This window comes from Mytilus galloprovincialis, chromosome 2 (genome assembly GCF_965363235.1).
Source record: "Mytilus galloprovincialis chromosome 2, xbMytGall1.hap1.1, whole genome shotgun sequence".
Classification (NCBI taxonomy): Eukaryota; Metazoa; Mollusca; class Bivalvia; order Mytilida; family Mytilidae; genus Mytilus; species Mytilus galloprovincialis.
In genome coordinates, this window is record NC_134839.1 from 17,620,283 (window position 1) to 17,633,159 (window position 12,877).

At 32.9% G+C, this 12,877-nt stretch overlaps 1 long non-coding RNA gene across 1 annotated transcript; it reads right to left on the reverse strand.

Moving 5' to 3' along the window:
- Positions 1–356: 356 nt before the first annotated feature.
- LOC143062142 (uncharacterized) lies at positions 357–7,467 on the reverse strand. The gene is made up of 3 exons (XR_012974572.1): positions 7,329–7,467; positions 1,702–1,798; positions 357–516 (listed from the first exon to the last, which is right to left on the reverse strand). It is a non-coding gene; the product is annotated as an uncharacterized LOC143062142 (long non-coding RNA).
- Between the last annotated feature and the right edge of the window lie 5,410 nt (positions 7,468–12,877).

Genomic DNA, 12,877 nt, shown 5'->3' on the forward strand with positions numbered 1-12,877 from the left:
CAAAGCCGAAAAGCCGAGCAGCTTCATAAGAAACACCATACAGGTTGAAATTGATCATACGACCAAAATTGACATCTAACATCCATTCCTGATGTAGAGCAGTTATAAAAACCATTTTCCTAAATAGCTTGGAACTTAAGTGTATCACTTCCTCATACAGTTAGACTTTCAATTTAGCACTTTTGTAAATTCCCATGGCTGTTTAGAATATGTGTCCCTATATATTCAACAAAAGTGTCATTGATGCATATTTGTTTTGTTTTTTTAGTTTATCTTATATACATTTGTTTTCTTTTAATGTATAAAACTTTCGCTTGTTTTATCATTCCGTTACAAATATAATTTTATTACCTGCATTCCCAGTATAACCAGCTACCTTCAGTTTGTATCCTAACTTCTCGTTCTCAACAGCAAACTTCTCATAGATGGCGTATTTGTGATTATTTGCAAAGTCCTCCATATCAATCCGCAGTATGTAATATCCCTGTTCAGTTATTTTGTACAAATACTCGTTCCCTGTAATAAAATACACTTACACTTTTTTAATATAATTGACAGTTAATTTGTTAATGAATATACTTCACAGTTAACAATATCGAATGAACAATGTGATACAAATTTAATGAAAAAAACCAGTCTAAATGATAACAAAACAATTAACAAAAAACAAATACGACTGACATGCACAACGACAACCATTAAAGTAAAGGATCCTGGAGTTTTCAAAGTTTAAAATAACGATAGTGTAAAGCGTTGAAAAAGCAAAGGCTTTGATATAACTGCAAAATTATCATGAATTGGCTAACTGATAGGATGTGTCTGTATTCAACTCACTATCGACATATTTACGAGATTAATATGATTACATATAGATACTGGCATATCCTTTATAGCTCGCTGTTCGGTGTGAGCATAGTCTCCTTGTTAAAGAAAGTACCCTGACATATAATCGTTTACTTTTATAAATTGTGACTTGGCACTCATACCACATCTTCTTATATCTATAGTCGTCTGATCTGTAATTTTATCGTGTTCGTCCGATTCCCGATTGTTACATTTCAACTTAGTGAGAATCAGACAGGTTGGTGGTGCATAAAAAAAAGAAAATGTTGTATGATTGACAATGATGCACTCTCCATAAGAAACCAAATGACACAAACATTAAAACTCTAGGTCACCAACAAAGAACAAAGCCCATACCGCATAGTTAGCTATTAAAGGCTTCTAAATCACAAATGTAAAACAACGCAATCAAGCAAACTAACTGATGTACAAAAATACACACAAAAAAACAACAAATAAGTAACACCACCGAATAACAGGCTATGACATAGGACAGACAAATATATACACAATATGGCAGGGTTAAACTTGTTAGTTGGATCTCAACCCTCCCCTAACCTGGGAAAGTGGTGTAACAGTACAACATAGGAACAAACTATAAAAATCAATTGTAAAAGGCATAACTCATCAGATGCACGCATATCAGGAGACGTTTATTCTATCGGCAAAATCGGTCTACGTCCTTTTGCAGTTGCTTTTATTCCCTCAGTGTTTGTTTGTTACCTTGATCTTTTTACTTCTTAATTGATTTATCGTGATTGAAATATCAAAAAAACAGCTATCACTTTAATTTAACATTGTTTAAAACGTATATCTTATCATATTACTGTTAATGCCATACTCAAAATATAACCATACCCAACCAGAAATCGCTCTTTAGATTTCCAAAGCCATTCTTATAAGATACCCAGTCTCTGTAAAAGCCGACATAACTGTTTGTCCTTCGTTGAAACACCTGTGAAAGTACATTGTATTAGAAAGTAAAATCACAAAAATACTGAACTTAGAGGAAAATCAATTCGAAAAGTCCATAATCACATGGCAAAATCAAATAACAAAATGCATCAAAAACGAATGGACAAGAACTGTTATTAGGTTATTTTTTCCAATTCTAATGCAATATGACATTCATGTCTTGTCTGGATTTGGTTATACTTTTAGTTGCTTTTAATCGATCAGAACTTCAACGATTTGTTTAGATTTTCATTTTTAAATAATTCGGCCTCGACCATTAGTGAAGAGACATCAATTGTCGAAATATACATCTATTGCAGCAAAGTTGGTACCGTTAATTTAACGTTATAATAATTTTGATTTGTTGACTTATGCATTCAATATTACTAGTTCCTTGCAAATAGACTACCGAATTTATTTCAGAAATGACTGAAACTTTGCTCAATATAAGAATAACAAGAATGTGTCCAAAGTACACGGATGCCCCACTTGCACTATCCTTTTCCATGTTCAATGGACTGTGAAAATTGGGTAATAATCTAATTTGGCATTAAAATTAGAAAGATTATACTATAGGGAACATATGTACTAAGTTTCAAGTTGATTGGATTTCAATTTCATCAAAAACTACCTTGACCAAAAGCTTTAACCTGAAACTCCCACTTTCATTTTCTATGTTTAGTGAACCGTGAAATTGGGGTCAAAAGTTTAATTTGCCTGTAAAATTAGAAAGATCATATCATAAGCAACAAGTGTACTAAGTTTCAAGTTGATTGGACTTCAGCTTCATCAAAAACTACCTTGACCAAAAACTTTTAACCTGAAACTCCCCCTTTCATTTTCTATGTTCAGTGGACCGTGAAATCGGGGTCAAAAGTCTAATTTGGCTTTAGAATCAAAAAGATCATATCATAAGCAACAAGTGTACTAAGTTTCAAGTTCATTGGACTTCAGCTTCATCAAAAACTACCTTGACCAAAAACTTTAACCTGAACGGACGAACGGACGCACAGACGCACAGACGGACGGAGGCAAAGACCAGAAAACATAATGCCCCTCTACTATCGTAGGTGGGGCATAAAAAGGTGTGATATCATTGGCAATGGAACCACTTTCTTACTAAGACCAAATGACGTACAAGTGTGTAACTATAGGTCGCCTTACGGGCCTCAGCAATGAGCGACTTCAAACCGCATAGAACGTTATAATTAATCCCGAAATGGCAAATCTAAAACAATTCACACGTAAAAACTAACACCCGATTTATGTTCACAACAATAAACTAAAACAATATATGATACAGAGCAACATACAACAATCACTGAATAAAATTGAGAATGGAAATTTGAGAATGGAAATGGGGAATGTGTCAAAGAGACAACAACCCGACCATAGAAAAAATACAGACGATGTTAATGTAGCGAGACATTCCATCACCCAGAGGCGTCCTTTAGTTGGCCCCTAAACAAATATATACTAGTTCAGTGATAATGAACTCCATACTAATTTCCGAAATGTACACAAGAAACTAAAATTAAAAAAATACAAGACTAACAAAGGCCAGAGGCTCCTGACTTGGGACAGGCGCAAAAATGCGGCGGGGTTAAACATGTTTATGAGATCTCAACCCTCCCCCTATACCTCTAGCCAATGTAGAAAAGTAAATGCATAACAAAATGCACATTTAAAATTCAATTCACGAGAAGTCCGAGTCTGATGTCAGAAGATGTAACCAAAGAAAATAAACAAAATGACAATAATACATAAATAACAACAGACTACTAGCAGTTAACTGACATGCCAGCTCCAGACTTCAATTAAACTGATTGAAAGATTATGATTTCATCATAAGAATATCAGGCACAACCCTTCCCGTTAGGGGTTTAGTATCATACCATCATAACATATATGAGAAGAACATAACCCGTGTCATGCCAACAACTGGTTTTTTTAATAAATGTGTTTAGTTCCGATGCAAAGACCCTATAAGTGAATCAATATTAACGCCAAAATAAGCAATCTTTAGTGACCTGACAACAGTATCGTAACTATATCCCTTCTTGATAAGTCTATTTAAAGGTTTTGTTAGTTTCTGAGGTGAATACTGACATTTTTGTGCTTTATAAAGAATATTTCCATAAAAAATTGGATGTAAAATACTTGAACGTATAAGAAGTCTGCATGTTGAGCTATATTTACGAATGATGTCCTTATACCGATGATAAAATTTAGTAAATGTTTTGACTAGTTTGTGATATCGAAAACCTTGGTGTAATAATTTTTCAGTAATACATAAATTTCTCTCGTTAAAATCTAAAACATTGTTACATACACGAGCGAATCGTACAAGTTGAGATATATAAACACCGTAAGATAGTGACAATGGAACGTCACCATCTAAAAATGGATAATTAACGATAGAAAATGAAAAATCATCTCTTTTATCATAAATTTTAGTATTAAGCTTTCCATTAGTGATATAGATATCAAGATCGAGGAAAGGGCAGTGGTCATTGTTAGTATTAGCTTTATTTAAAGTAAGTTCAACAGGATAAATTTCTTTAGTATACATACTAAAGTCGTCATTATTGAGAGCCAAAATGTCATCCAAATATCTAAAAGTATCATTAAATTTGTTTATGAGATGTTGTTTCGATGGGTCTTTGCTGATTTTTGTCATAAATTGTAACTCATAGCAATACAAAAACAGGTCCGCAATAAGTGGTGCACAGTTAGTCCCCATTGGAATAACCTGACGATATACGGAATCTCCAAAGCGAACAAAAATGTTATCTAGTAAAAATTCAAGGGCATATATAGTATCAAAGCATGTCCAATTGACATAGTTTTTTTGTTTATTGCTACTAAAAAATGACCTAAAAGAGTTTGAACATATATATTCACATTCTGACTTTTTAAATGTCCATTTAATTAGGTGGGTTAATTTTTCTTAATGAGAATGTGAGGCAATGTGGTATACAGGGTAGAAAACTCAAAACTTTGAACAGATTCAAAATCCCCAATATAAGCATGCAATTTATCAAGTACTTCCAACGAGTTGTTGACACTCCAAAAGTAATTATTTCCACTATTTTCGAAGGCCTTATTTGAACAATTTATTATCAGGTTTTTGATTGTACGAAGTGTACTGGTAAGAAGAATAGACAATTTAGTAGTGGAACAATGACTTGAAGACGAAATAAATCTATATTTGTAAGGTGTTTTGTGTAGCTTCGGAAGCCAATACATAGTAGGGACTTTCATTGTATTCGGTTCTGCTTGTAAAGCAGTAGCTAAAAGTTTATGTTTGTTACAGATGTCGATTTCTGAAAATGGAGTCAGTTGGAATGTTGGTGAATTGGTAATTTCTTTTTTCAGAACCTCAATGTAAAATTTACGTCAAACAATAATAATATTATTAATTATAAATATATTGATAAAGTCCAGGCTCTTTTGCCAGGTACATACAGAATGTGACGGGATAAAACAATGTTTGCAAGCAACCAACCCGTTGTCTTTTATATATGTAATTTAAAGGGCCCAATTGTTTCCAATGGGAAAACCTACAACCTGTCGATAAATTTAATGGCCGAAACAGTCTTGAATTTTGTTATGGATTACATTTACATACAGCTTTAATAATCGCAACACACTTCCAGTAAGTATATATATTAACTTTACTTTTTAATTATTGAAAATTCCACACTTTACATTAGACTGAATGATAGATTATTTCTGAAATTTCAAATAAATAACTTGCGAAAAGTGCTAATTTACACACTACACATTGACGAAATATGTCGGGTGTAACTATTTCGAACACTCGTCGTTATCCATTACATGAAAACAAAACTATTTTGCCCCGTAACTACAGTATTTATCAACGGGATGGTGTGGTAGAATCTATAAGTTACTTGGAATTAATTGGCAAGTTAAATTTGACCTAACATCGTGCCTTCAGATAGAAATTATAATCAATATCTTGGTACCCACTACAATAAATTCACAGTTATCCCAGTGCTAAATGCAGAAAATACGTTTTGTGTATTTAAAGGTTCCTCTACGCGAGGAAAGACTTTATTGTTTTTCTAATGTTTGGTTTTTTTTTCTTTTTTTTTCTTCCAACATTTTTTTTACATGCCCTCCCCCCGTTTCTGTTGAAGTTATCAAGACCAAATATAGACCCTCGATAGACCTCATCATGAAGTATAACCAAATGACCCTGTTGAAGATTTCATCATCTCCTGTAGAAGTTATCTCCCTTTTATTGGATTTTTACGACATGGCTCCCTTTCGTTGTTTTTTAAGATATCACGACCTTATTTGTACAATAGGTACATCTTATCATGATGCATAACCATATGAAGCTGCATAGCATTTCATCATACCCTATGCGAGTTATATCCCCTTGAAGCAATTTCTTTTATTTGCATTTATCTCAAAAAGTATTAGAGATAGAATCGAATTGAAAAAAGCAACATGTCCAAGAACAGATAGCAATGTTTATAAACATAAACAATTAGTTTGTTATAAACCCTTAAAAGGAGTTATTTCCCTTTAAAAATTATACACAATTTTGGAAAACTTCTTATTTTAAGAACGGAAGTTGGAGAGACTTAGGACCTTCACCAATAATCTTTAATTCATGTGACCTTTAATTTGCATCCATGGTCAAAGTTAAGGTCACTGAGTGCAAACAAAATTTACACTGCAATTTCAAGCTGACATATCAGGAAAACGAAAAGAGTTTGCTGCATACATACTGTGTATAAAATGTTCCACTCGACGAGCTCTAGATCTACATTTTATACACTAAGCTAAGCAATGTTTGACCGTCTGTTCAAAGGTTACAACAATATTATTCTTTAAAGTATAGAATTGTGTGTATATCTTTTTATTGGTAACAGATATCAACCTACTATAAATTGTAAAAATGATCAGTAGTTTAAGACCTTCAATTCCATTCAATGAAAAATAAACCCAGTGGGAAGAGTGAGGCTATTTGGTGTTAAAAATCAATCTTCTCAGATGGTTCGGTTGTCGCATATCAAATGAAAGTCCATAAAGAGTACATTTCAAATATCAAATTGACGTCTCCAAAAATGGGTTGGGTGGGGTCATTGAGTGCAAAAAATAAATTTTCATTTAAGATAAGGTTGTTGTATATCAAATGAAAGGTCTTAACCTGTACATTCAAATATCAAATTCCTGTCCTCCAAAAATGAGTTTGATGGGGTTATTTAGTGCAAAAATCAAACTTTGTAGAACATGGTGTTGTCGCATATCAAATGAAAGACCATCAAGTCTACATTACATATATCATACTTCCAATCTAGAAAATGTAGTCGGATGGGGTCATTAAGTGTAAAACGTGTAAAGTTTCAGAAGTTATGCCTGTCGTAAAAGTACATTACGAAAACATCACTTTTACAGGAAAGACCTTTCACTAGTAATATAAATACTAATTCTAATTAGCTAATTCTCCTAATATAATTTATTAACCTACAAAACATGTCAATAAACATACGAACCGTCCAACCACCTTCATCAGTCTCCATGTCACAAAAGACGTGAAAACCAGAAGTTCCATCCGGGTATATTTTATATACTCCACTTTTGTATTCTGATTTCTTCAAATCACCACAATCAGAAGGTCGCTCATGATCAACTATTCCTAAATAACATGAAAGAGATACATTAAAATGATTGAATTGCTCTCAAAGCTGTACAAGATACCAATCGCACATGAATGATTTTATCAGTGTTTCGGAACTGACATGATTTACAACAAAATATGCTAAACCAACCAGATTCTGGTATTACCTTCCCACGACAGGAAGTTCTAATTAAATGGTACCGCTTTTTGCTGTTTATTATAAAAAAAAATAGATTATTGTTTTGTACATAAATCGAGTCGTTAGTTTGACCGTTTCATTTTTGTTTTGTACAGTCAAACCTGATTAAACCGGACCCTGATTAAACCGGTTTCCTGTCCATTCCGGCCGAAAATGAAAGTCCCATATTTTCCCATTCAAAGTCTTTGTTAAAATACCCTTTGTAAACCGGACCCTGTGTATTCCGAATTCCGGTCTAATTATGAAGTCCCGATACTCTTAATTACATTAATTATTACCGGTCAAAACCGGTTTGTCTAATTAATTTCAATGATCGATATGCAATCAAAACATATTTGATAATCAATTAGTCAGGTGAACCTACAATCGTACAGTAGTGAGCTGTATTATTTATCAAAACATTATAAACGTGTCAATGAAACGAAAAGACACACCGAATATATCTCGGATTGAACTTACGTTTTAACCTCAGTCCTGGATAAACAAATTAAAATTGCGGAGTAAGAAATTCACATCGTGATTTCGAAATCCTTGGTTCCCTGTTGTGAACCCCTAAACAAATGACCTTGATAATGAAAAACACCCGGATGACAACAATCAATGGATATTGTACACTGTACGACAATGTTTCGAAAGTGATAAATTACATTTGATAATATTCTGGCTTTTTAATCGGCCATTCCAACATTTCAAATTATTGATCATGGGAGTAAATCGAAACTCTCGTCTTACAATCCAAATAACGCGAGCATTATGATGCAAATGCAAACAATGAAAAACGAAGTGAAAGTATTTTAATTTATCAGATATAATTTACAATCAGAGAGAACTCTTACATGCAAAATATCGGACGTCACAAGTCATTAACTTCCGGTCAAAACAGAAACCTGAATAAACCGGCTCACTGTCCAAACCGGCCCTTTTTCATAGTCCCGTAGCCGGCCGGTTTATACAGGTTTTACTGTATTTGTCATTAGGAGGCTTACTATTGCTTGCTATACAGTATGCATATTGCTCATTGTTGCAGGCATTATGGTGACCTATTTCCGCGAGCTATTACGTCATTCGATCTCAGTTTGATAGTTCGTAGTTTAATATTTAAACACATTATTTTAATAGGAACATGACTTGTTCGTAATGTGCTGTCATTAGGAGAAAAACGTCGTCACAACATGTTCAGCAAAGTATATGATGCCTTTATAATAGACATTGTATCAGTTATCATTCAGCTGCAATATATTTGTCTCAATTTATAGAACACATTGGGATTCAAGCAACTTTCAAACAAGTGAGAGGTTCAGCTAGCTATACAACCATGTTCAATTTATCATTGTTTACATATGGAAATGTATGTACCAAGTCAGAATTATGACAGTTGTATTCCATTCGTTTGATGAGTTTGATCTTTTGATTTTGCCATTTGTTAATGGAGTTTCTATCATGATTAATTTTTTTTTAATGTGATATTTTTGACAGATTACTTTTTACCTTCTGAAGGGGGCACTGATTCGTAGTTTCTGTAATTAAATAAGCCACTTTGTCGGCTACGTCCCTGACACATTTCTCTACAATGAATATTTGAAGACGTCTTATTTATAATTTCAGTCCTTAGAACTAAAAGGTCTAATAGAAACAATTACAAATTGTATACAAGTTAAAACTCGAAAACTTAAAAACAATACCGATGTTAAATTGCAATTAAATGATCTCGCATGCATAATTTTAAATATTATGAGCACCCCATATCAAGTAAATTAGATATCTTGTTCGCGAATTATACACTACGATCTAGATAATTTAAAGATGTCGATGTGAGGTTGCATTTAAATATTCTCTCTGCCGACACTTAATTCACCTTGTCAAATTTTCAACAAGATTGATTGCGAAACTGATTTTTTAACAGCACACGCCTTCACCAAAGAATATCAATTGGGTTGTTTCACATGCTTATATTATAAAAGCAAATTATTTTAGTCAGACTCATAACTCTTTTAAGTTAAATTTTTAACGGTATGTCTTAATACATATATTTTCACCAAAACTTACAGTGTAATATGATATCAGAAAGACTTTAGGAATTTGAAGAGAATCATACCCTCTTAACAAGTTTTTAGTTGACTTTTAAGGTTTGCTTTCAATGTTTTGTTTTTCCCTTTTGGATTTCATCGTTCACCCTTTTAACCATTTGCTTTCCAAACAAACTGTTCTTCAACGTTCGAATATAAGCTTACTAATATTACAAAATTTATTTATTCAATGTCTTTTCAAACACACTTGTTTATTCTTTGACACATTTGAATGAGATTGAATATGCAACACAGGTTTGTTCGTACAACTGTATGTATTTTCATTTTGTTATTGTACGTATACGAAACTAATTTCGCTTTTCAAATTAAAATCTTTATTTATTTTTCAGATATTAATTGATTATATTCATTTGTTCACCAAATCAAGCATTTATATAAACATCGTCGTTCTGATATTGCATGACATATTTCCCTGTGGACGTAAAGTAAACAACAATCTATTATTACATATGCAATTCTTACCTTTGTTTATTTTATGGCAATAGCTTTCCTCAGAAACAAAGAGCAAAGCGGTTAACAATATCTTCATGTGCATGGTATTCCAATATTCACTTCAGAGGAAAATTTGTACTGAATGTGTTTCCATGGTATTTTGACTACATCATGTACATATGTCAACATATCAAATACATTTTATAAATTTTTTGTCGTGTTGCATGTGATATGAGCCGTATTGTTTTCCTGATCAATATATACACTGAATGCTGAAATTCCCAAAAATAATTTAAGGACTGAAGATATGGTTTCATTCTATGCAACTATTCATTACCTTCTTTCGTGAGTAATTTGTTATTCATTTATTTTGGTTTATTCTTTAGGCATTTATTACTTGTGAATATTATTTTCATATCCAATTGTGAAGCTAGCTAAAATACATCCCAAGTGTGATTCGGGAATAGTAATATGGCCACTTTGATCTTCCTCCGACCGGCAGTTAAACCCTTGCTATATAAGGGCGTCTGTTTGGATAAACCAAACGAAGAGGTACACAAACTTGTCCAGTCAGAATGAGAATCTTTTGTGTATAGAGAGTATTATGGCTCTTCGCGTTAAGAACTTTAGCAAAAACTTTGAAGAGTATGTAGGTGGCCTTGTTGTAAGGTAAAATGTCCCTACCCATTATGTCATTTTCAGTGGCAGTCAAAATTTCCCCAATTCTCATCCCGGACAGCGTTTACCACAAGACTTAACTATTATATGCATACGTATTCTCATCCTGACTATGCATAAACCATTTACAACTGTACGTTAAGCAAACTAACTAAATAAATCAATATAGAAATGCAGTAGCACGATGTCTATTTTTTTTATCAAGCGAATAAAAGTAACCCAAGACAGACTGAGAAGTATATTCACAAAACTCATGACATACCGTAACGATTTCTATTAAATATATACATTTGAACAACATGCAACCTGTGTATATCTAAGACAATTGTGACATATTTGGACCAAAACGGTTGCTAGAAAAAAAAATCCTGCATGAATTGTAAATAAAGGACAAGTAACCATATGTTCATAACGTGTGACGCAAAACTTCCATGTTAAATACATGTATGAAAACAGCTTAAAACTTACCAATGCAGTAGTTTCGAGGTAACCTATTCACCGTGAGAGTGGGAGCACGAGTGTCCGTCAGCCACTGAATTAAATTATAAACATGAAAATTGGTAAATACTGCTTCTATGATAAGCACAATCATAATGAAATAAGTGAAAGTTTTAGAGTCAGAAAAATGTGTTCGGGTAGGACGATATATCTTGTGGACTGTTATCTTGTTAACTAGAACATATAAAAAATGGTTCAGCGCAGAGTCTAGCTCAAAGAATAATTACTGTCACAAAAATGTTCTTATTTTCATGAAAAACATTGCTCTGTTAACTTTCGAAAAATAAATAGCAGTGCGTAGCAGATACGAAAAGAAATTTCCCCTTAAACGACAAAACAAATTTTAATACATTTGCTTTCCAAACTGCTCTTCGACGTACTTTTCCAAGTTAACTAATATATCGAAATCACGTATCACGCGCTTTGAATACGCTTTGAATACAACATTCTACGTTAAAATCACAATCACCGAACTAGAACATCTAATAGTGGACTGCTAGTCCTCGGTGGTACCCTCCGGAATACTAATATTGATATGATTTCACATGTCTTAATATGTTTTGATTATAAATCTGATAATTGTCCTATTATCAATGTTGAACCTCAATATTGTAAAAGTATTTCTAATTCATTGAAACGAGGAACCTTTTCTTGTTAAGACCTTACATTTTTTGTGTCTTGCATACCGGAACCACGTGTATGTAAAAATCACTATCAATTGGTTGGTACCTTTGTTGTTTGAATTTCTCAGCAGGTACCATTGAATGAAAATGGTTCGGCTAGAACAATAAAAAAAAATCAAATCAAAATGAAGGCGAGATGTCCTGTTTGTAATATGTTTTTCTTTATCTCATTCAGACTTGCTATACCAAATAATTGTTTCCAGGAGAACATTTTAGTGAAGGTTCTAAGTAATCTCTATATATACTTATTTATTGAGCATTATCTCAGATTTCCAGTGTAATTCTGTGGCCATTTGTGACTGAAAATATGCCATGATTTTTTAAATGGAATGAACCCATGCGCGCCGACCATTCACGATATTTGAACCCTGTATAGAAACATTACGATGCACTCTATGTACATTGTTGCATTATTGTTATGACAAAAACTATGCAATGACGTTTGGTGACTGAATACACAGTTTCGTTTAATTTCAGCGATGTAAAATAACGGAATCTGACTCTAAAACAATATTTCATTGCCAAAAAAATTATCGCTCTTAGCCTAAAAATTGAAACTATGCGTGCATACAAAACACCAAAAGATGATAAAACAGAAATAATTAGACTGTAATGAGTATAGCATCACAATAAAAAGTATGAAAAAGGAAACAACACACGAGTTATAGATGTAACTTAAATTGCATGAATTATTCCCATTTATTCGTCCAAACATTTGCATCGTATATTTGTAAACGAAATCCGATTGAAGTATCAATATATATTTCCGTAAGCAATGCGGTATTATGTGAAATATTTAACCATACTTTATTAAAGAAAACGTTTATCTTTACAAAAAAAAAAGAAA